General features: G+C 39.7%; 1 pseudogene; it reads left to right on the top strand.

The window, feature by feature from the left end:
* Nucleotides 1-378: 378 nt before the first annotated feature.
* LOC145419931 (von Willebrand factor A domain-containing protein 5A-like) lies at nt 379-3,503 on the top strand (annotated as a pseudogene).
* Nucleotides 3,504-21,282: the final 17,779 nt, after the last annotated feature.

Below are 21,282 nucleotides of genomic sequence, written 5' to 3' on the forward strand. Positions count from 1 at the left end.
GAACCAGAGCGGTCAGAGCTTCCTTGGCATGCTGCTGAATGAGCATATTGGCATTTGCCCTTGCAAACACCTGGAGTAAACTCTCACAGGTCCATTCAGCTTCTTTGTCCATCCTCTCTCTGAGGTGTACACAAAAATATATTACGGTGTCCAGTGCCGCACAGGACACAAGAGCGATTGTTTTTAATCTAAAGAATCAGAGGAAATTTCAGCAGTTAGAAATCAAACTTGTTACAAAGATGCATGAGACAGGGCACGCTTGCAAACATGGACAGAAGAGGGTGGCATAAAGACAGATGTAGAGAAAAACAGCTGGTATACCTCTTGTGTCACCCCCAAGCAAACTCTACGGAGGTTTAACTCCAACTCCTCTTGGTGATGCCGCACCAGGGTGCGGATGTATCGCAACCCCTCTTTCTTTTTCTTCCTGTAGGAACATCAAATAGTTTTAAAACTCACATCCTCACATTAAATTGAAAATAATTAATGATAACAGTAGAAAATCATTTTACCAGTCGTCCTGACTCAGCAAGCTGAGGCTCAGCTGGAGAGTCTCTGAAGGATCAGAGACTGGCTGAAGCTCCTCCCCTAACTTTTCGTCAATTGACAGGAGGTACCCCATGATAAGCCCTTTAAAGTCCACCTCTGGAGGGTGTCTAACAACCCTTCGAGGTTTCCTTTGTTCTGGAGCTGGAGTTTGAGGAGGAGCTGGAGCTGGAGGAGGAGCTGGAGTTCGAGCAGGGGCTGGAGCTCCAGGAGGAGCTGGAGCTCGGGAAGGAATTAGCCTCCAACGAGCTGCAATAGTTTGGGGCAGAGAGGCATCCACATTTTTTAAAATTGTTTGCTCCAATGCCTCAAACATATGTTGGGCTGTCACCAGCCTCACAACACCAGCAACTTCTTTGTCTGCACAGATTAGATCATGAAATATTTATTACTCACATTTCTGTTTGTTTGCAGCTGAAAATGAACAAGACTAAAGTGCACTTTAAAGGGGAGAGCAAACCATGTATGTCTATAAGTGTTTTTATTTAATTACATTTTTCAAGTTTTCAATTCATCATAATCAGTCTTAATTAACCATTTACCAAAATTTGTATTCAAATAAAACCAAATCACAGGCTGGATAAAAAGTGAAGCTGAAATGTCAAACTTTTGACCTCTATAGATATTTTACCATGGCAACACCTTAACATTCAATGTGTTTTAGCAATGTGTAAACTCTGGTTGGAGGGTTTATCTCTCACACAACAGCTGATTAAAAGTCTGAAGAGTTTAAATGTCTGACATTCTGACTCATCATTACGTCGATTTAAGAACTGACCTGTTTCTCTGTAGCTTTTTAACCTCACTGGAATCTGACTTCTCCTGTGAGGACGAGAAGATGATGTGGTATGTGACTTTTGTTGCCATGATGCCAGGTCTCTCTTGGAAATGAGATTTTTAATCTCAATGAGATTTTTTTTACCTGGATAAATAAAGGATTAATAAAAAAAGAGTGTCTTTCTCTCCATCTTCAAGCTGGCCAAACGTCATGACTTTATATCAGTAAATGGTTTTAACTAATTAAGAAAATGTTATGTGGAGTTTCCCTTATTTTTTCCAAAAAGTTAGATCATAAAGAGGTTTATAATTACTTAACACTCACTAACTCGCGCTGACATAAAATCTTATATCACTTTAAAGGTTTGTTTAAAAAAGAGAGAGGCAAAAATGATGTTTTCCTCATTATACTGATATTTGTCATTATACCATCCATAGATCATAAAAGTCAAGAGCATATTTACAAAAACAAACATATTCCTTTTCTGTCACTTTTTATGGTTTTAAACTAAAATAGCTGTAAAATAGTTTTGGTTGTCCAGTGATGTTTCTTCTGTCTCCTCTCCTCGTCCAATCCATAAAGTAGAGTCCAACTGCTCCCTGGACCCTCTGCAGTACCTCAACACTGATCAAACCCAGGCTACGGTAGGTAGAGTGCTGATGTGTCTGCTGTGTGTGGTTGTTACTTGTTGCTGAGGAATAAATATGAATGTGTTTGTGGTGTGCAGGTCAAGCTGGCTGCAGGACACAAGTTTGACAGAGATGTTGAACTGCTGATTTATTACAAAGACGCCCACCAGCCCACTGCTGTGGTGGAGGCAGGACAGGCCTCTGCTGAGCCGGGTGAGTGAAAAATAAGTGAAGTCATTAGTTTGCAAATAAAAATTCAAGATCCCAGTTCTTCAACCTGGAATTTAATTGTATTGGAATATATTGGAAACTGTAAACTTGACATTTTTCTGTCCTTTTCATGTCTCTGATGTGTTCAATGGCTTCATGTGGAGAGTTTGTGTTGGTAGTGAATCAATCTGAAAATATGAGTAATACTCGCACCAGCAGTGCCAGAGTATTCATAAAGTGGTGTTAGAGTTACAAAATATTTCCTCAAATCTTTCCTCAAATCGTTCCTCTCACACAGTGGCCTCACCATCTTTTCCCTCTTCCCTTCAGGACAGTCCTCTGCTCCTGTTGAAGAGTTTACCAATGGGCTGCTATTCAAACATTTTACAGTTTGGGGTCTCGTTGTGAACACATCTTCCCGTGAGTTGTATTCATGTGATCTCAGTGACTTAAAGTGATATCACTGTAAAACACCATGTTGCCTTTGGATGCTTCTGCAAAACTCCAGGTTATGTTTGATTTACTTGCTAAAACAGATTACTGAAAGCATACTTGTATACCTGCCAAAGAGTTGAGCTTTTGCTTGTGTAGATGAAAAAACTCTCCTCTTTTGCTGTTTGTCTTTACTGATGGAGAGGTGGGGAACACCAAAGAAGTGATTGAGAATTCAGGTTCTCACAGGTAAAACAACAAAAAGATGATGACATGTGCTGCGTACCAAACCTGTGTGTCTTAAAAACAGCTGTTGTATTGCAGGTGTTTCTCTTTTGGGATTGGGGAAGGGGCCAGCTCTGCTCTCATCAATGGGATGGCCAAGGAAGGAGGAGGTCACGCTCAGTTCATCACAGGGACTGACAGGATGCAACCAAAAGTAAGACAATGAGTCATAACAATTATCATGAAAAGGCAAGATGATATTATTATTTGAACAGAAGACATAAATTCCAAAAACATAAATGTATATTTTTTCAGGGTTTTTCATTATTTTTCAGGTGATGCAGTCGCTGCAGTTTGCTCTGCAGCTGACTGTGGTCGACATCTCAGTCATATTGGATTTACCAAAGGAAGTGTCTGTCACTGTCCTCTCTCCACTAATCACAACACTTTTCCAGGGTCAGAGGTCACTGATTTATGCCGAGCTCACTAGGACAGGTAGGAGCAGCCTCTCATGTTGTTGGCAAACTAGATCAATCTGCTGGGACATCTGATTTTAGGACAATCACTTGCTTTTCCAAAGGACACTGACAACCAGACATTAGATGCCACAGCCCTGGCCCACGGTACATGAATCACAATGTGTTACTTCAGAGGTGTGATGTTTTCAGGGGTTTTTTTTTCTGCGCTGCAGAAAATTGTAAAACTACTGTGAACTTGGTGGATCTGTCCAGATCATTGACTGGAAACTATTTCTATGAATGAGTGGTTTAAAATGTGTAAGTGAAAAGCTGCCATATTTCAGGTCCCAAAGTCAAACGAACACTGAGGGATCACTGAGAGCTAAAAACGGTCTAACTTCTTTCATCTTTAATAAAATGATCAGCGTTGCTGTTTTACCGGGTTTAACAATTAAGTTTAACATCCAGGCATCCATGAAAACAGAGTTTATTCAATTTAACTGAGTTAGAGTTTTGCAGTAAGTTAGCTCGCTAGTTTCCACCTAAACATGATCATCATAAGCAGTGTTACCAATTCATACACTGGTTTATCATCTAGACTTTTTGTCTCATGCAGCACCATGATCAGGTCCAGTTTTTATTTCATCTTTGATTTTTCAGCTGCTGTGCCTGAGCAGCCTCCCAGAGACCCTTTGTTGCAGTTAGTCTTCCTCCAGAAGCCATCTGGCTGCTTGATCCAGCTCTGGCTGCTGCACCGGGAAAGAGCAGTGAGGAGGTGGATTGATAAATGAAATTCATAACAAAAATTCATAATGGACTTTTTCCATTTAGGAATAATAAAAATTTCTTTTTAATTGCTATTAACTGACAGTCAGATAACCAGCTTTTAAAAACATATTCATAAACACTTTGCAGTCAACAAAATTTGCACAGAGGTTATAGATGAAATAAAAAGTATCACGTGTTTTCTAGGTGTGTTTATGACTCTGTTATTGTACATATTCTGTGTTATACATCATAATCATTCCAGTCTCTCTCTTTTTTTTTTTACTGTTTTAATCTTTATAAAACTCTTATTTATTTATTTATTTTTGTGATTTCTGCTGCCCTATTGGTCTGGTCTCTCTTGAAAATCTGAAAATGTGATATTCATAATAAAAGGATTTAAAAGTTTACTGCCAAAAAATTATTAAACTTCATAACAGAAATGTGCTAACTGGCTTGAAATAGATTGAAACTGTTATGAGATTGCTTCAGGGAGCAGACATGACACCGTCTTTTAGGTTTCGTCATCACTTTGTATTATGCGCACAACACCACCCTCCTCTGGCTTCCACGTGAACTGCACCTTAAACATCAACTGTTTACAAATGTCATGACACAAACAAACGTTTCAATACCGTAAATCACTTTTTGGACTGCGATCACTTTTTGGCACAACATCGGCTCTGATAACATTTAAAGCGCATTGAAAAACTATTCTTTAATGCTAAAAATCCATTATCAATTGTAATTATTTATTTATTAATTTAAATTTCAGATATCGATCTTCATTTTTGTAAACTGGTGAATTAATGATTTTTTTAAAGAATTAAAACGACAAAGTTTGGCAACATATTTTTTATAAAGGATGAATAAAACAGTAAAACAAAATGAGAAATATAAATATTTTTGAAAAAGCTATGATAATTAGACGAACTTTATTTTAAATAAATAAAATTGATTTTCGGTGCCACTGGGAGTCATGGTGATGATGACGTGTTTGAGTGCAGGTATAAAAGCAGGAGGCAAAATTGGAATTCGGGTTTCACGTTTGAGCGCAAACAGGAGCTTTTTCCCACTAGTGCTGTGAAAACTCGGATTTTTCAAACTACAGCCAACGTTTGAAAATCTTCAAGAAGGATTTGCAAAATGACTTCTACAAACTTCAGTCGCGAGATGCACCTGCTCTCCCTTTTCATTGACGAGGTGATAGATCAATGCTATGGTGAGTGCAGCAGGCTAATATGTCAGAGTGCTAGCAAACAAATACAACTTAGATTTTTGTCTTTTATTGTTTGGAAGTAGGACTTCATGAGTGTTAACGTTTAGGATGAGATGTTTCATACTTGAGTAACATCAATTTTAACATGTGCCAGTACACTATAAAGATGGCGCCATGTTTTTTTTTAAATTGCTGGAAAAAAAAACCAATTGAATGCACGCGCCCTGGAAACGACGTAAAGCGTTGGAGGACGTTGACGTCAGCGCGCGGCCGTTTTTGCATGTAGAGGGTTTGAGTCGACATGTTTGGGCTGCTGGCGCTGAGTTATACCTGAAAGTTTCATAGATTGTGAATTTTATAAAGCTGGAGAATGGAGTTTTAAAAGTTCACAGAGTCGCTGGATGAGTTTGAGATTGAAACAGTGTGTGCCTGCAATGAGGAGGTGGGAGGTTTCTCACCTAAATGTAGCTGTTTTATTCTCAAAATATCGGTGCTCAACTAATATGAAGATATTGCTCCTTAATGTGAATGCGTATTAAAACCTCAGTGAAAGTCCATGCAGCCTTACACCGCATGAAAACTTTTACCAAAAAAGGTGAAGGCTTTCATAAACAATGAGTTCTGCTGGGAGCTTCTTACTGTTTGTGTGTGGAAGAGCTTATGATGATGTAAAGCCATGTCTGGACAATTTAAATTCAGGCTTTAATTTGTGTGATCACATGATTAACGTACACGCATGCTTTGCTTTCTCGTAGCTGAGCTGGTGAGTCCAATCACTGCTCCTCAGATGGTCGTCATTAACTTGAGGAACCGTGAACTGAGCAGCAGCCAACTGGACTCCATGTCCCACCTGGTCCTCACTCTTTACCATAACCTGGTGACGGGGTCCAAGGACTTTCCTTACATACCTTTTAAAGGATTGTTCCACCGGGACCAGGTGACGACACCATTTGTCCATGTGAGGCAGAGCCAGAGAGAGAACACCACTCCTTCTCCTCCTACGGACTCACCAGCTGGCATGATGCTGCCGCCTGCGGGCTCCAGCTCTCATCCACGCTTCCTGACTCCAGTTCTTCCAGAGAAAGCGGATCTTGCTGTGCTGAAGGCAGATCGGAGGAACTGTGTCGGCACCTTGACTGTCGACGGCCTCCTCGTCACCAGAGTCATCTCCACTGTTTACCGAACAGAGGACACTGAGATGACGAACCGCTGGAGAATAACAGACTACAGCGCGGACGGCAGAGTTCTCACTTCGGTGCTCTGCCGTTTTCTAAATATGTCGGCAAAGCGTGCTAAGAGGAAGGCTCCGGAGGAAGAGAGCAGCATCCGGAGCCCGACTCCAGCAAGGAAGCGCTTGAGATTATAATATACAGTGAAGCATGTCGAACGTCAGCAAGCCTGAACAAAGTGGTAAGTAGTAAATAGTGCTTAAGGTTGTTTCTAAAATAATGTCCTAAAATATTTGAAAATCGTCGAGGTTTTAACTTCTATTCTTTCTTTTCTGCCTCTTGTTTCTAAAAGTCAGGAAAAAGAGTCACGCTGCGAAGAAACTCCACACAGAAGATTTTCCCTCAGTAAAATGGTAAATATATTCATCTTGTTATGACGTTTGCTCACAATAACCAGGAGTGTTCCTGTGTTTCTGAAGTGATTCACTCTCATTTGGTGTTATTTGATCCAAAGACAACTGAGGGTCTTCAGAGCAGCGTGAACGGCCGTCACCTGAGAGAAGACAGTCCTGGCACCTTTGTGGTTCCCTCCAGGTACTCCAGCTTCATCCCACAGTCCAGAGAGATGCAGTTAGGTTGAATGTGAGTGTGAATAGTTGTCTGTTTCTCTGTGTTAGACTGACCTGTCCAGGTTGTACTCCTGCCTCTGGCCCCATAACAGCTGGGATGGCTCCAATCTTGAATTGGATAAGCTGAAGAAATGGATGGAAGGATGATCCAAAGAGAAACATCAAAGGCCCTCTCACAAAAAAAAGATAAGAACTCATTTTACACATTGTTGAAACATCCTGAAAGTTATTTGTTCTGTTTAGAAACTTGTTGAACTGTTGTTTCGACTTGTTGTTCATTTCTTATTCGGTTCAGCTGTGTTTCTATGTGTCCTTAGTTCCCATAATCAGCCTCCTGTGTGTAAATATTGTGTCAGTCTCCCTTTGTCCCTTGTCAGAGTGTTAATCTCCGTCCCCTCGTGTTTCCTTGCCTCAGTAGTTCTGTTTCCTATAGTTTTCCCCCAGTATAGGTTTTGGTTTGACTTTTTCAGTTCCCTTTGTCAGTCTTTGTATTTAGTATTTCTTCATCAGTCTCATCACTTTCCTCTGCAGAGAGAAAACAATAAAAAGACCTGAAGAGGTCTTTTTATTGTTTTCACCAAATAACACCAAATGAGAGTGAATCACTTCAGAACAACAGGAACACTCCTGGTTATTGTGAGCAAACGTCATAACAAGATGAATATATTTACCATTTTACTGAGGGAACATCTTCTGTGTGGAGTTTCTTCTCATCTTGGCTCTTTTTCCTGACATTTAGAAACAAGAGGCAGAAAAGAAAGAATAAAAGTTAAAACCTCAACGATTTTTTAATGTTTGGGATATTTTAGAAACAACCGTAAACACTATTTACTACTTACCACTTTGTTCAGTCTTGCTGACGTTCACTCTCCTCATCTTCTCTCTAAAGGAAGATGCAAACGCTCTCATTGTGAAAGATAAGTATACATCCATCTAACCTGCGACTCTGTCACAACTCTGATCAGCAATTCTTTCAGGTTTGTCTGTTTTGATGATGCTATTAATTGTTATTATCCTTTATCCAGGTAACTTTCAGAGAGGAGCGAAGCCAGCGTGCTCTGTAAACTCTCATTAAAAAAAAGATAAGTACATATTGATTTTATATTATTATGACAGCTCCTCCTCAGTGAACACTTCCTCTAGTTGCTGAAATCATTTACTAATTTTTTTCTTCCCATTTGTCTTTTGTTTTTCAGAGAAAACAGAGAGGAGACAAGGTGACATTAAGACCTAAGACAGGACGGATTGAACCCTTTCTCGTAAAAAGATAAGTATTCACTCTGCTTTTAATCAGAATATTGATAAATATCTAAAATTCTGCTCACCTGGTTGATAAAGTTACTAAAACGATTCCCTCTTTACTGTCATTTGTCCTTTAGAGAGAAGATGAGGAGAGTGAACGTCAGCAAGAATGAACAAAGTGGTAAGTAGTAAATAGTGTTTACGGTTGTTTCTAAAATATCCCAAACATTAAAAAATCGTTGAGGTTTTAACTTTTATTCTTTCTTTTCTGCCTCTTGTTTCTAAATGTCAGGAAAAAGAGCCAAGATGAGAAGAAACTCCACACAGAAGATGTTCCCTCAGTAAAATGGTAAATATATTCATCTTGTTATGACGTTTGCTCACAATAACCAGGAGTGTTCCTGTTGTTCTGAAGTGATTCACTCTCATTTGGTGTTATTTGGTGTTTGTCTTTGAAAGGAGAGGAGCAGCAACGACACTGGGAGACAAACAACAGGATGATCCAAAGACAACTGAGGGTCTTCAGAGCAGCGTGAACGGCCGTCACCTGAGAGAAGACAGTCCTGGCGCCTTTGTGGTTCCCTCCAGGTACTCCAGCTTCATCCCACAGTCCAGAGAGATGCAGTTAGGTTGAATGTGAGTGTGAATAGTTGTCTGTTTCTCTGTGTTAGACTGACCTGTCCAGGTTGTACTCCTGCCTCTGGCCCCATAACAGCTGGGATGGCTCCAATCTTGAATTGGATAAGCTGAAGAAATGGATGGAAGGATGATCCAAAGAGAAACATCAAAGGCCCTCTCACCAGCTTTCATTTATTAAATTTGTCTTTACTGAACGATTTCTGGTGTGTATTTGCATTGATACTCAGACAACAGCTCCTCTTTCTGTTTGTGCTGGAAGATTCAGGCAAACACATATTACATATATAGATTGTTATGATATGACTCAGTTTCACATTTAGTGCTATATGAGAATGATAAGGTCCAGTTTAATAGTATTGCTAGTGTCTAATGAAATGAACACGTGATTTTCTTTTTTCTTTTATTCTTGCCTTTCCCGTTTGGCTCTTTTGCATCAGAATTGTTGTCTAAAGGCAAAGAAAGATGCTCAACGGATTTACTTTACCAAATTGACCATCCCAGTCTTGCCGTAATGGTCCATTTGATTCACCTTTTATTGTTTATTTTATTTTCACTTGCTGAATATGGGACAGACTTGACTGGGGGAAAGAAGGGGAGAAAGAAAGAGAAACAGCTGAGAAGAGGGACGGGGGAGAAGGGCAAAAAACAAAACCCAACAGAATGGGCAGAAAAAGAAAAGAAAATGCATCTATCGATCACCTGTTGAGAAAGAAAAAAGAAAACAAGCAGAAGAGAACAAGAGTAATAGAATAAAGAACATCACAATGATATATGGGAATATGACAGTAAATACTAAATGTTAAACATTATTGTGCAGCACATAAGATCAACAGAACACAGTGTGCTTTGAGGTAGGAGCCAAAAAGGGTGTAGTTTGTGGGTGTGATCACCCGTGTGTACACCTGTGAGCATGGACGCGCTTGTTTTTTGTTTTTTTAAAAAGTTCCTTCATGTAATGATCTGCTAGAGGGTGTGGGGGGGCACAGCCCCGTCCTCCAGGGCATAAAGCAGGTATGGAGGAGATCAAAACTCCAGACATCCAGAGGCCCCCAGAACACAAGAGACCAAGGAAGACCAACAGAGGGGCAGCCGCGCCACTGTCCCAGTAAGAGCCGAGGAGAGTCCCAGATGAGGGCTCACTCAGCAGCCGCGGAGCAGAAGCCAGGGGGACTTGCAGTGACGCGCCCGTGACCTCCGCCGGCAGCCAGCCGTGCCTGTGTGACCGAGCCCCAGGCCGAGAGGCCGGGGGCACCCCACCGCCGAAGTGGCCCGAGCGAGCCCCAGGCTCCAGGCCCCAATAAGCGGCCGCCAAGGAGTGAGCCGGTGTGTACCTGGACGCCCATCCCCAGACACAAAGAACCACCAACGCACCGACGTCTGAGGGAGTCCGCCACTGGCAGGGGAAGTGGTGGTAGGGGGAGATAGGCCTCCAAACCTTGGAGGGCCTGAGATGTCCCCAGAGAGGTGGCGTCTGACACCCAACCTGACATATAGACACAGACATACAGGCACACACAGACACAAACATCCATTCCCACCCTCATGCTCTCATATGCACTTACTCCACACTCAACCAACGTGGAGACAGACATAAAGAGACGCTGTACACACGGTCACACTCCCCAAGCGTACTCTACGAACCGGGTCTAGGTACCCTTGCCCCTGGAGGGGGGAACTGCACCCAGACCCAGGTGGTGTTACCCTTTTCCCTGCGGTGGGGAGAGGCAGACCGCCCCAACTCCGCAGCAGCAGGGAGGCCCCACACTCCAGACCGCAGTCGGACGGCCAACTCCTCCTCCTAGCCCTCCCGCTCCAGCAGGCCGCAGAGAACGGGGGTGAGAGAAGACTCCAAACCTCCCTCCACCCGCTCAGTGTAGTGTTGATGCATGTGTGTTCTAAGGTGCATTTAAAACCCAGGAGGGCATGGAGCTACCTGCCAGAGAGCAGCAGGTAAGCACATAGTCCCTCCTGCTAGCCCTCAATGTCTACGCTTACGGCCACACCACCCTGAACACGCCCGATCTCGTCTGATCTCGGAAAACGTGATTTTCAGATCCAGCAAAGTGAATATTTTTCACTGTGGATAAATTGCATGGAAACGTTTAATGAGTCATCAGCTATTTCACTACAAAGATGATGTGATTAATGTGTTTGATGTGGAGCTCTTATGTAATGATTACATTTTTAAGATGTAATTTTCAAGTGAAAAACATAATATTTATCTGTTGCATAGTTTACAGTGCGGTGTTTTATGCACTGAGTTATCATGTAGAGTTCTGTTTGTCATCTAGCACCATAATCAGGTTTTGTTTTTATTGCATCTTAGATTTTCCAGCTGCTGTGCCTGAGCAGCCACCCAGAGACCCTTTGCTGCAGTTAGTCTCCCTGCAGGAGGCGTCTGGCTGCTGGCTGCTTGATCCAGCTCTGGCTGCTGCACTGGGACAGACCAACGAGGAGGTGGAAAAGTCAAAGCCTGAAAAGATGCACTGCTGTCAATTTAAATATTAACACAAAATGATGATGTGAGATAAAACAGATTTGATTCTATAATTTGAACAAAAACACATGATATAATTAAAAACACACCATAAAACAAATAAAATGAAGTCAAACTAAACGTAGGCCTGCCTCACAGCCTGAGAATGAACATCTGCATATCAGAAGCTAAAACACTGGTGGTAATCACACTCCTAACCTCCCACTGAGCTGCACCAGCGTCTGATATTATCCAGAAACCACACGGCAGCAGAAATTATTTTCCTCATCAGTTGTTGTAAAAACATGTCAGCACATTATTTTAGAGCATTTATGATATCACAGTTTGGGATTTCATCAGAAGAGCATCCAGTGTAATAATCTGCCAAATCAAATATGCAGAGCTGCCCACCTTGGTGACCCCGTGTGACAAAGAAGTACACAAACATATGTAATATTACTGGTTGTAGAAAGTAAAATGTGTGTTCTGTCTGTTTTATTTGATTGATTTTGATTTGGGGAATTAGACCAGCGGTGAAGTGTGGGCCACCATTCTGGCTCTGATCTGGCTTCATGGTTTCAAGATGGATGCAAAGGACGAGTGGGAGCTTCTGGCTATGAAGGCTGCCTCGTGGCTCTGTGCTCACAATGGTACTAGCAATGATTGTAACAGATAAAATAACAGCTTTAAAAAACTGTTTCATTCTACAGCTTTCCTCCCACAATCATTATTTTAATATCTGTTTTGTGTTTTTAGCACCGTGTGTGTCAGAGTGTGTGGATGCTGGAAATGTCCTGCTGGGTTGCAGCGTGAAGAAAGAAGCTCTGGGACTCTGAGGGTTTTCTTAAAGTAGCTTCATCTTCAGAGTGAACAGAAGCAGGTCTGCTTACTCCACACTGCCTTTGATACAGAGCTGTTTTATATCATTGTTGTGTTTTCTACGGCACAAAAGTTAGGCGCACACAAATTTTATAATAATTTATATAATATTATGTGTTTTTCTGGATACACTGTGCTTTTTCAGCATTCAAAGATTGATGACACCGTGTCAGAGCACTGGCTATGAATTTCAGAAGGATCAGGCCTTAACTTAACAGAAAAGTTATCAATAGTTATTTTCTTATTACAGCTACATCCACTTCTGTCGTGCCTAGGCTGCTCACTAGGGCTGGGTATCATCACTGATTTCTATAATCCCTTCGATTCCAGTTCTCAAAGTCCCGATTCGATTCAACTTAGCCTCAGACAGTCAGAAATATTATAATTCTGATCATTTATCAGTACTGACTTCATCAGAATTGTGAACATCACAGCAGATGCCTTTGTGTGAAAGTAACTGAGAATAAACACAGAAAAACATGAAGGAGATTTTCCTGGTCTGGCTTTTTATAGCAGATAACCTTAAAAATATTCTACAATTTTCTGCATATAAAGTTTAAATTTCTTCAGTATTGAACATCAGAAAAAACAGGCTTTCTTGTCCGAGGTCATTTAAGTGAAAAAAGAAAAAGAAAAGAAAAAGACAGCAGCGCTGTAAACAACGGTAGACTGGTGGGTAATAAGCGAATGAATAATGCAGAAAACAGAGATTGGAGACGGGAAACTGTTCTTGAAGTACAGAGAGAGATAGAGAGAGAGCTAGCTGTGCATGAAGTGTGATTTTAATAGTCGTGGAAGCAAAACAGCAAAATTCATGATGACATTGATCAAATGTGAAGCGCAGTTTGCTGCTTCTTTTGCTGCTGGCTCGGTGAATTTTGGTTGAAAGAGACAAAACCTGCAGCTCAGAATCAGCGCAAAAAGACGTAATCACAGACCTGACGCATCAGAATCGCTGAGCTCCGACAGCGTGTCCGTCTAAGGCCGTCGGGTGAGAAAGCCGAGAAAGACAAAGCTGATTCTGATGCGTCGGGTCCGTTCTGTGTTTACTAGAGATGGCACGATACCACTTTTTTATGTCCGATACCGATACCGATATCATAAATTTGGATATCTGCCGATACCGATATGAATCCGATATAGTGTTTTTTAATCAACAAAGCTGTTTTTTAAATATCTTGCTGCATTTTGTATAAGTTCATACTCAAGTTTAAAACAACAACTACACTAAAGCTATTCTGTTATACCTGTATGCAAAAAAAAATATTTCATAGTTCAGCAATACTGATCAATCTAATAAACTTAAACCTACACCATCCTCCCTATTCTGGTATTTTAAAGAGTACTTAGCGTAAATATTAAGCAACCTAACTAATAGGGTTCCAACTCCCAGCAACAACAAAAATAAATAAATAAAAAATAGGGAACCACCCCTCACGCTCCACCTCATGATGCTTAATCGACGTAATCAACCTTAATTTGATGCAGTGTGAAAAAAAATGCACAGAAATCAATTATTTTTCAAGAAATATTAAATAGATTCAACATCTTTCTTCAACAAAATTGCAGACTGCACAGATGGTACCTTCCCAAAGGAAAAAGTACTATAGCTTACTAGGGTATATTAGACTTAATAGTTACTATATACAGTAATGGACTAATATTCATTTTGCATCAAATTAAAACTTTGGGTGTCAGATAATTATTTATTAAAAGCTCGACATTTTAAATGAGAATAAGAAAGAAAAGTATGTCTTTGTGCCCCCTTTTCCCTGTTAATGCCCTATCGGCCCCCCTGGCTAAACTTTGCTAGATCCGCCCCTGCACAGTTACCAGCGTCAGCTACGTAGAAAAAGATCCTGGTGTAGAAAGTAATAATAAATAAATTCTAACAACAGCTGATCAAGCTTAAACGTGCTGCTGTTGTTTATCCGCTGGTTTCCTCTTTCTGGTGCAAAGTGGGCCAAAAACAAACCAGAGAGACGGACTCGCGACAGAAAAGCCGATCAGCTGATCGTTAAGCAGTTTCATGATTGAAGTAGCAGCAAGAAGAGGCAGTCGCTTGTTAAGCTTAACGCAGGAATGCTTTACAAACATTCAACACACTTGCTTTACTTCTCTCGGGATAACTTTGTCGGAGATGAAATGCCGGGTTGCTAGCGAAGCTCCACATGCTTTCCAGACCACCGACAGGTCCCGCATGCCACAGCCGCTCTATCATGTGATGCATACTGCTCCGACGTGCTAACGTTCTGAGGTGAGTTACGGCGTGTCGCAAGTTTTGTGAGCTGCTTTCGTGATATTTAATGGATCGGATTACATTTTTTATTTTTCTCCGATATCCGATCCAGTAATTTAGGTCAGTATCGGACCGATACCGATACGTAATATCGGATCGGTCCATCTCTAGTGTTTACGTCTTTGTGTGAATCCGTGTACCTGCTCTCATTTGCTGTTTGGTTGTTGTTGAAATGGTTTTGTGAGCTTTAATCTGAGAATCTGGCGTTTCTGGCAAAACACAGTTATATTTAAAAGTCATTCAGGATTTAATGAATTGATATCGCTTTATTCAAGCTACTCCTCCCACTACCACCTGCACCTTCATCTGGACCACGGCGAATCAGAGAGGTCCCGCCCCTTACTATCTCTGATTGGTTTAGTCCACGATAGGGGCAAAATGTATGTTGTTGACCACAGGGAAGGTTGCAGATTTTTTATTTTTTTTTGCTACCCAAACAGTTGGTCGCACAGGTGCAACCAAATATTTCTTTTTAGTCGCACCACTGAAAAATTTGGTCGTATTTGCGACCAAATTGGTCGCACTCTAGAGCCCTGCTTGAACGTCTTAAGACAGCACATAGTCTCCATTCATGTTCGCTTATTCATGACTGTAGTTAGAGTTACATCTGAATTTTCAAAAACTGCCTGTTTTGTAATGACTTTTCAAATAATAATTAGCATAAAAAGTTATGAAATCTATGTTTGGTTTTTTATTTCTTTGTTGTAACAATTTTGGAAATAAATTGTATATTGGCGTAAAAGTATCAATATATTTGAGGTTTGAGCAGCAAAGTTGAGTACCAGGGTTTTGCTCCTGAATAACTTCCTAAGTCTTCTCTGCCAATGCCAAATAGCTTTCTGGGTGCTGCGCTGCACTGTCAGAGCACACCTCCTTATCTACGGTTTTCTGTGTTTCTTATTCTCTTTAAAAGTTCTGCTGAGGGCCTCCTATACTCAAAGTCTAAGAGCCAGCTCTGTTCTTTGGCTCAACTTTCTTCCATAATCTTTTCACTTTTGTGAGAAATAAAACACAATTTAAGAACAGATTGTCATAAAAAGAAATGGCATCAATAACTACACCAAGGACATTCAAAACAAATTTTAAACTTGGCTTAAAGACCATAAGTCTGATCTGAAAATGTCGACCAACTTCAACATTTAGATTGTGACACTAACTTGTCTCTCTTCCACAGTGTGTTTCTTTTGTCCTGCTCCGCTCTCCCTTAACCAGTTGTGGCAAATGGCTGCCCCTTCCTGAGCCTTGATCTCCCAGAGGTTTCTTCCTGTTAAAAGGGAGTTTTTATTTCCCACTGTTGCCAGGTACTTGCTCAAAGAGGATCATTCAATTGTTGGGGTTTTTTTTTTTTTCTGTATTACTTAGTGTATTTACCTTACAATATAAAGCACCTTGAAGTGACTGTTGTGTTGATTTGGCGCTATATAATTAAAACTGAATTACATCTCTGAAGAAATGTTTCATGCATGTTTTGTTGCCTTTTTAAAGTGATGGGGGAATAATTGTAATGGGCTAATAAAAAGGGACAGACGTGCTCTGTGTAAAGATCAACCCTTTGACCATCATTCACTGCATCATTAATTGCTTTAACTTATAGTCCATAATGCTGTAAAAACAAAAGAAGGAAAAGCTGAGTCATTTTCACATTTTTATTGAGGTTTGAATTCAGCAAGTCTGTTGCTGATCTCAGTAAATGTAACAGGATGTCTCCGAAAATTTACAGTTGTGGATAAAACAGGGTGATGTGTTATTGTCAGGTTTGAGTGAATAACAGGACCCAAATGCAGGACTTCCTGAGAAGCCACAGGCAGTTTATTTACTTCACTTACTATTTATATCAGTTTGGCCAGCAGTCACGTATAGGTTCAAACAAAATGGCACGAGGCTGCAAAAATATTTATCATCTAGTAATCTTTATTAATGAAAGCATGAGTGTACCCACCAAAACACACCAAAGAACCCAACCCCTGTAACAGCAACTGGCTTCTTTTTATTCTCTATCATTCAGGTGAGCATCTGGAATAGCCCAAGTCTGGGGGAAGCAAACCAAATGAGGAACAAAACATCCACATATGCAAACATCAAACCACAATATAACACATGGAAGACATTTATATTTTGTACAAAGTCCTATGAATAATTCAATATGTATATGCTTCAGTCAATTGCATATAAATTAGAAACACCAAGAGTGAAACTTCCCCAACCTGGCACATTGGTTTACTCCAGGAGCTCATAGACAAGTAACAAAATCAGCTGTTGTGCTTCACCTTTGCTCCCAGTGTGTCCTGCCCATTATTAACCAAGCTCTCCCTCTGTTACACTGGAGTCCTTGCCAGTGTTTCTCACCCACGTTCATGTGATTAAGATTCCTGTAACAAACGAAACTTTGTATTCCCGTGAAAATATCTTTTTTTATTGAGTCTGCTTTTGGCTAAAGGCCAACGTATCGACCTTCCTTGGGACAGAAAATAATCTGTGTCTTAGTCTTAATACTCGTCAACAACACACACAAAACAAAAATGAGCATTTAAATTTAAATGACATAAATAACACTGAATATAAACAGTCTGGTTTTCTAATATTGAAATGAAAGAAATTCTATTTTTTAAATTTAATCATTTTGAATTTTTAACAGCACTGCCAAACTCTGATTCCTTCTTTAATAAACCTGGAGAGTCACTTACCTCTGTGTCAGTACTTACCAAAATATTGCCTCTTGCCCCTCTGACAGATGACCTCGCCTGAGAAAAAACAAAAAACAAACCTTAAAATGGCTGCAACTGCTGTGCTCCCTAAATTAGTACAAATAGGGGGAAAGGAGAGTAGGCATGTTAAATATTACAGTTAGATTTTCTTAAACTTTCACTCTTAGAAAGCATTCTGTTTTAAAGCGAGCACTTTAAAGACATGATGTTTGTGCAGGTCTCCACTCCTTCCTCCTCATGTTATCCAGCCACTGGTTCAGTCTTGCTGCTCCATCATAACCTTTAGTAAAACGAGAGGCTCAGAAGCAACAAGAGTATTGTGTGAAAAGAGATCTGAATAAACAAAGAGTAGCAGACACCCGGCTGTGTTGTGTTCTTGCTATTAGCAACTTTATGGTGATTCAGAACATACAGAACATACAGATCCTTTTTTATAGATGATGTTTGCTGAGTATTCATGCATGCATCATCCATTAATGTTTGGGAGGAGGGGCTGATTGACTTTGTCAGGACTGTTTTTCCCAATAAGCCACCACTATTAAACTTTGACGAGCCTTATGGCCAACTCAACCCATCAGATCTTTGATGTGTTAAAGCCAAAAACCTGCTACAAGACACAATCGAGAGGACTGATGAGAAAAGAAAGTGAACTGGATTTTCTTCAAATTTAAAGAGCACCGTTAGCTTTAGCTCATTTAGCTTTGTTAGTGAGCATACATGTAGCTTACAAATAAGTAAATTGAATTAAGGGAGGGAAGAATCAACTTGAAGGCTGAACTCCAGGAAAAACTAGGAAGCTTGAAAGGGAAACAGCAGTTACTTTGGCTGCTGCCACAGCCGCTCCTTAAATACCTGGTCTTGCTGACACACTTAATTATCACGCTGGTGCCTACATGAAGGTGAGAACTTCACTCCCAACCACTGAATAGACAAGATTGTATCCACACGACGGCTTTATTGATCCCTTTGCAGAGGTTTGAAATTTCTTAAAATAAATCTCAGAAAATCGGTTTGGTTTCGATGTTTAAATTATTTTTCCACAACAACAAACAGAAGCATCGATGTGAGCATCGGTCCAAAGAAAAACAATACAAAGATATTATTAGTAGCTAACATATTGCACTTTGGGCTACTGACTAGATAGCCACTAATTACGCGAGGAAATACAAGAATAACTGAATGCAATTTGATTTATTGAATTTGTTTATTGAAAATGACTTGAAGAAAGACGAGAACATTTGTTGTCGTTTAAAGTTTTCTTTATTTTGTGCCAAATTGGTGCCAAATCAATAAATGAGCAGTAGAAGCTACCGTTCACAGATGGAAAATGTAAAACACTCACTTGCCACTCTATTAAGAACATGTTGCTTTTTGGTCAATGTGACGGACCAAAAAGCAACAAAGTTATTGTACCCAATTGATCCCTATGAGCGACCGTGGAGAGGAAAAACTCCCTTTTAACAGGAAGAAACCTCTGGCAGAACCACACTGTAAAAAAATATTCCGTAGAAAAACGGAAAATGTCCTGGTAATTTTCTGCCAGTACATTTTCTGTTTTTTTACGGAAGTTTGACGGACTTTTCTGTAAACGATAAAACGGAAAATTCTGTAGATTTACAGTATACTCTCTGTACTATTTACGGACATTTCCTTCAGCTATAAAACGGAAGATTCCGTTTATTCACAGTATATTTTCTGTATCATTAACTGATATTTTCCGTAAATAGAAAATTTGAAATTTCTGTTTATATTACTATTTCCAAGCACTTCTTTTCACTGTAACTCATTAAATATAGTTCTTTATATCCTTGAACGTACATTTCTATGCAATTACAACCTAGTACACCATGTACTCAAAAATTCATAAATTAAAACTTAAATTAATTTGTGCTTCGTACACAACAACATTGGTACAATTAATGTTAAATATTCTTTTATTCTCCTCAACTCTAAAACTATACTAAAATATAATGACAGCATCCATCTTGTCATAAAACTACTAAACAGCTGATACATGAACAAAATAACTCACAAGCTTTCAAATTTGAGCATTTTTATTTCCTTAAAATCAGGTTGCCCTCATGTAAATGTGTTTATTTACATTCATTCAAGTGGCTACCAAGTGTTTTCTTCAAACAGGACACCCGACAAACAAAAAATGTCATATTTAACTATATGTTCACATGTAATAATATCCATAGTACCTTTTAGTTAGAATCACTGCCTTGTGGTAGTTTTGCCTCAGCCAAATGGTTAAGGTGTGGTTTACATCCATGTCTGTCCACTTATGATACAGTATACACATGTAGTCAGTTATAGCCAAACACCTTTGATTACTGAATTACATTCACTTCATTAATGAAAATGCTCAAAATAATCCTTAGACTCAAACGTTAGAACAGGCTTTTCCTCGCAGCACGCCGTGAAATAAATACTCAGAAAGAAAATGGCAGCCGTTTAAACTCATGTCTAAAAATGTATCGTTTCATGCATCGGTCAAAACACTCGACTCCAGGTACACGACGCCCAACTGAAAACACTTCACATAAGTCGAGTTGCCCGAGAATCACAGAATTTACAGAAAATGCACTATTTTGTGATATATATCGTTATCAGGAGAGAAATGTCTTATATTGGGATGTGAGATTTTGGTCATATCACACAGCCCTACAAAGGATTATAATTCACGTAGTTGCATACACATAACACCATTCTGTTGCAACAAAAGCAGTTTATAATTAAAGTAACATACATACCGGTACCTTGAAAAACGAAATCAACCACAACATTAAACTCACCTTGTGTTTGTAGAGAAGGTGGTCAGGGTTTTTCTTCATTTCCTGAGACCAGCTGCTCTGGATCATTACCAGCTTGTATCTTCATCTTTTTTTTCACTTGGTGAAGTCTTTCATTGCTCTGCACTGGAAAACCAAAGTGTGTGATCAAAGGTGAAATAAGGGATATTTTTCCACTGCAGGACTTAGAGTCAAGTAGTGATAGCTGTTGAACCATTTCTCAAATAATCTGTAAGGATCTGGATTTTTAAGAAAGATACAAATATCTCTGCTTATATTTGGCTAAAAGCTTGATATAGACAAGGCATATAAAGCCCCTGCACACCAGCACTGCGCTTACATTATAGTTCAATCAAGAAATAGTTATTATTGATTTATTATTGAATTTTTTTTAGTAATAATTATTAGTATTTAATCATATTTGCACAGTGGGGTGACAAAAGTATTCCACATACTAGAAATGCTGCTCAACATTTCATAAATTACATTTTCAACAAATGCTGGAGTAAAAACACAGTTACAGGGAAAATGTGTCTGTCTATAAATATTAACTAAACATTTCTATGTGCTACAAAATAGACATGTGGTGAGGTGAAACTATACTTTCAATAATATTACCACTACAGTCTGTTAACCACCGAAATAATCTATGCTGGTCAGCTAGCTAAAAGTATTTACTTTAGCAGCCCAAATCAGAGTGCTGCTAAAGTATCATCAGCAAAAGCTAATGCTACATTAGCATTTGCTAGCTTCAGCCAGGAAGGTCTGAGGGTTAAACTAGGGTTAGTGTAACTTTGCCCGAAACCCTTTAAAGTGTACAGTAGAGCCAACTGTAAAACATGGGTATTGATACAGTACTTATGAGAGTCCTAGAATAATTTCTAGGACCATAAGTTCTCACTTTCCCCAGTTATCCACATCGCTGACTTTCGCTAATTAGCTAGTTAGCAGTCACAGCTGTGTAATACCCAGAGAGACACAGACAGCTAACTATAATATTTATGAAAACTGGTTCAGCCACTGAAGGGCAAAACTGGTGGTATCACAGTAAAAATTATTTTAACATTAACTAAAATAAAGCTTAAGTCATGTTAAACCTAAATAACAATTATTTTTTTAAAAATGAGTCAGCAAAATATTCCTGACTTGTCTGGAGACAGCCGAAACCAGTTAACAAATAAATTAAC

Source organism: Astatotilapia calliptera, chromosome 14 (genome assembly GCF_964374335.1).
Source record: "Astatotilapia calliptera chromosome 14, fAstCal68.1, whole genome shotgun sequence".
NCBI classification, from domain to species: Eukaryota; Metazoa; Chordata; class Actinopteri; order Cichliformes; family Cichlidae; genus Astatotilapia; species Astatotilapia calliptera.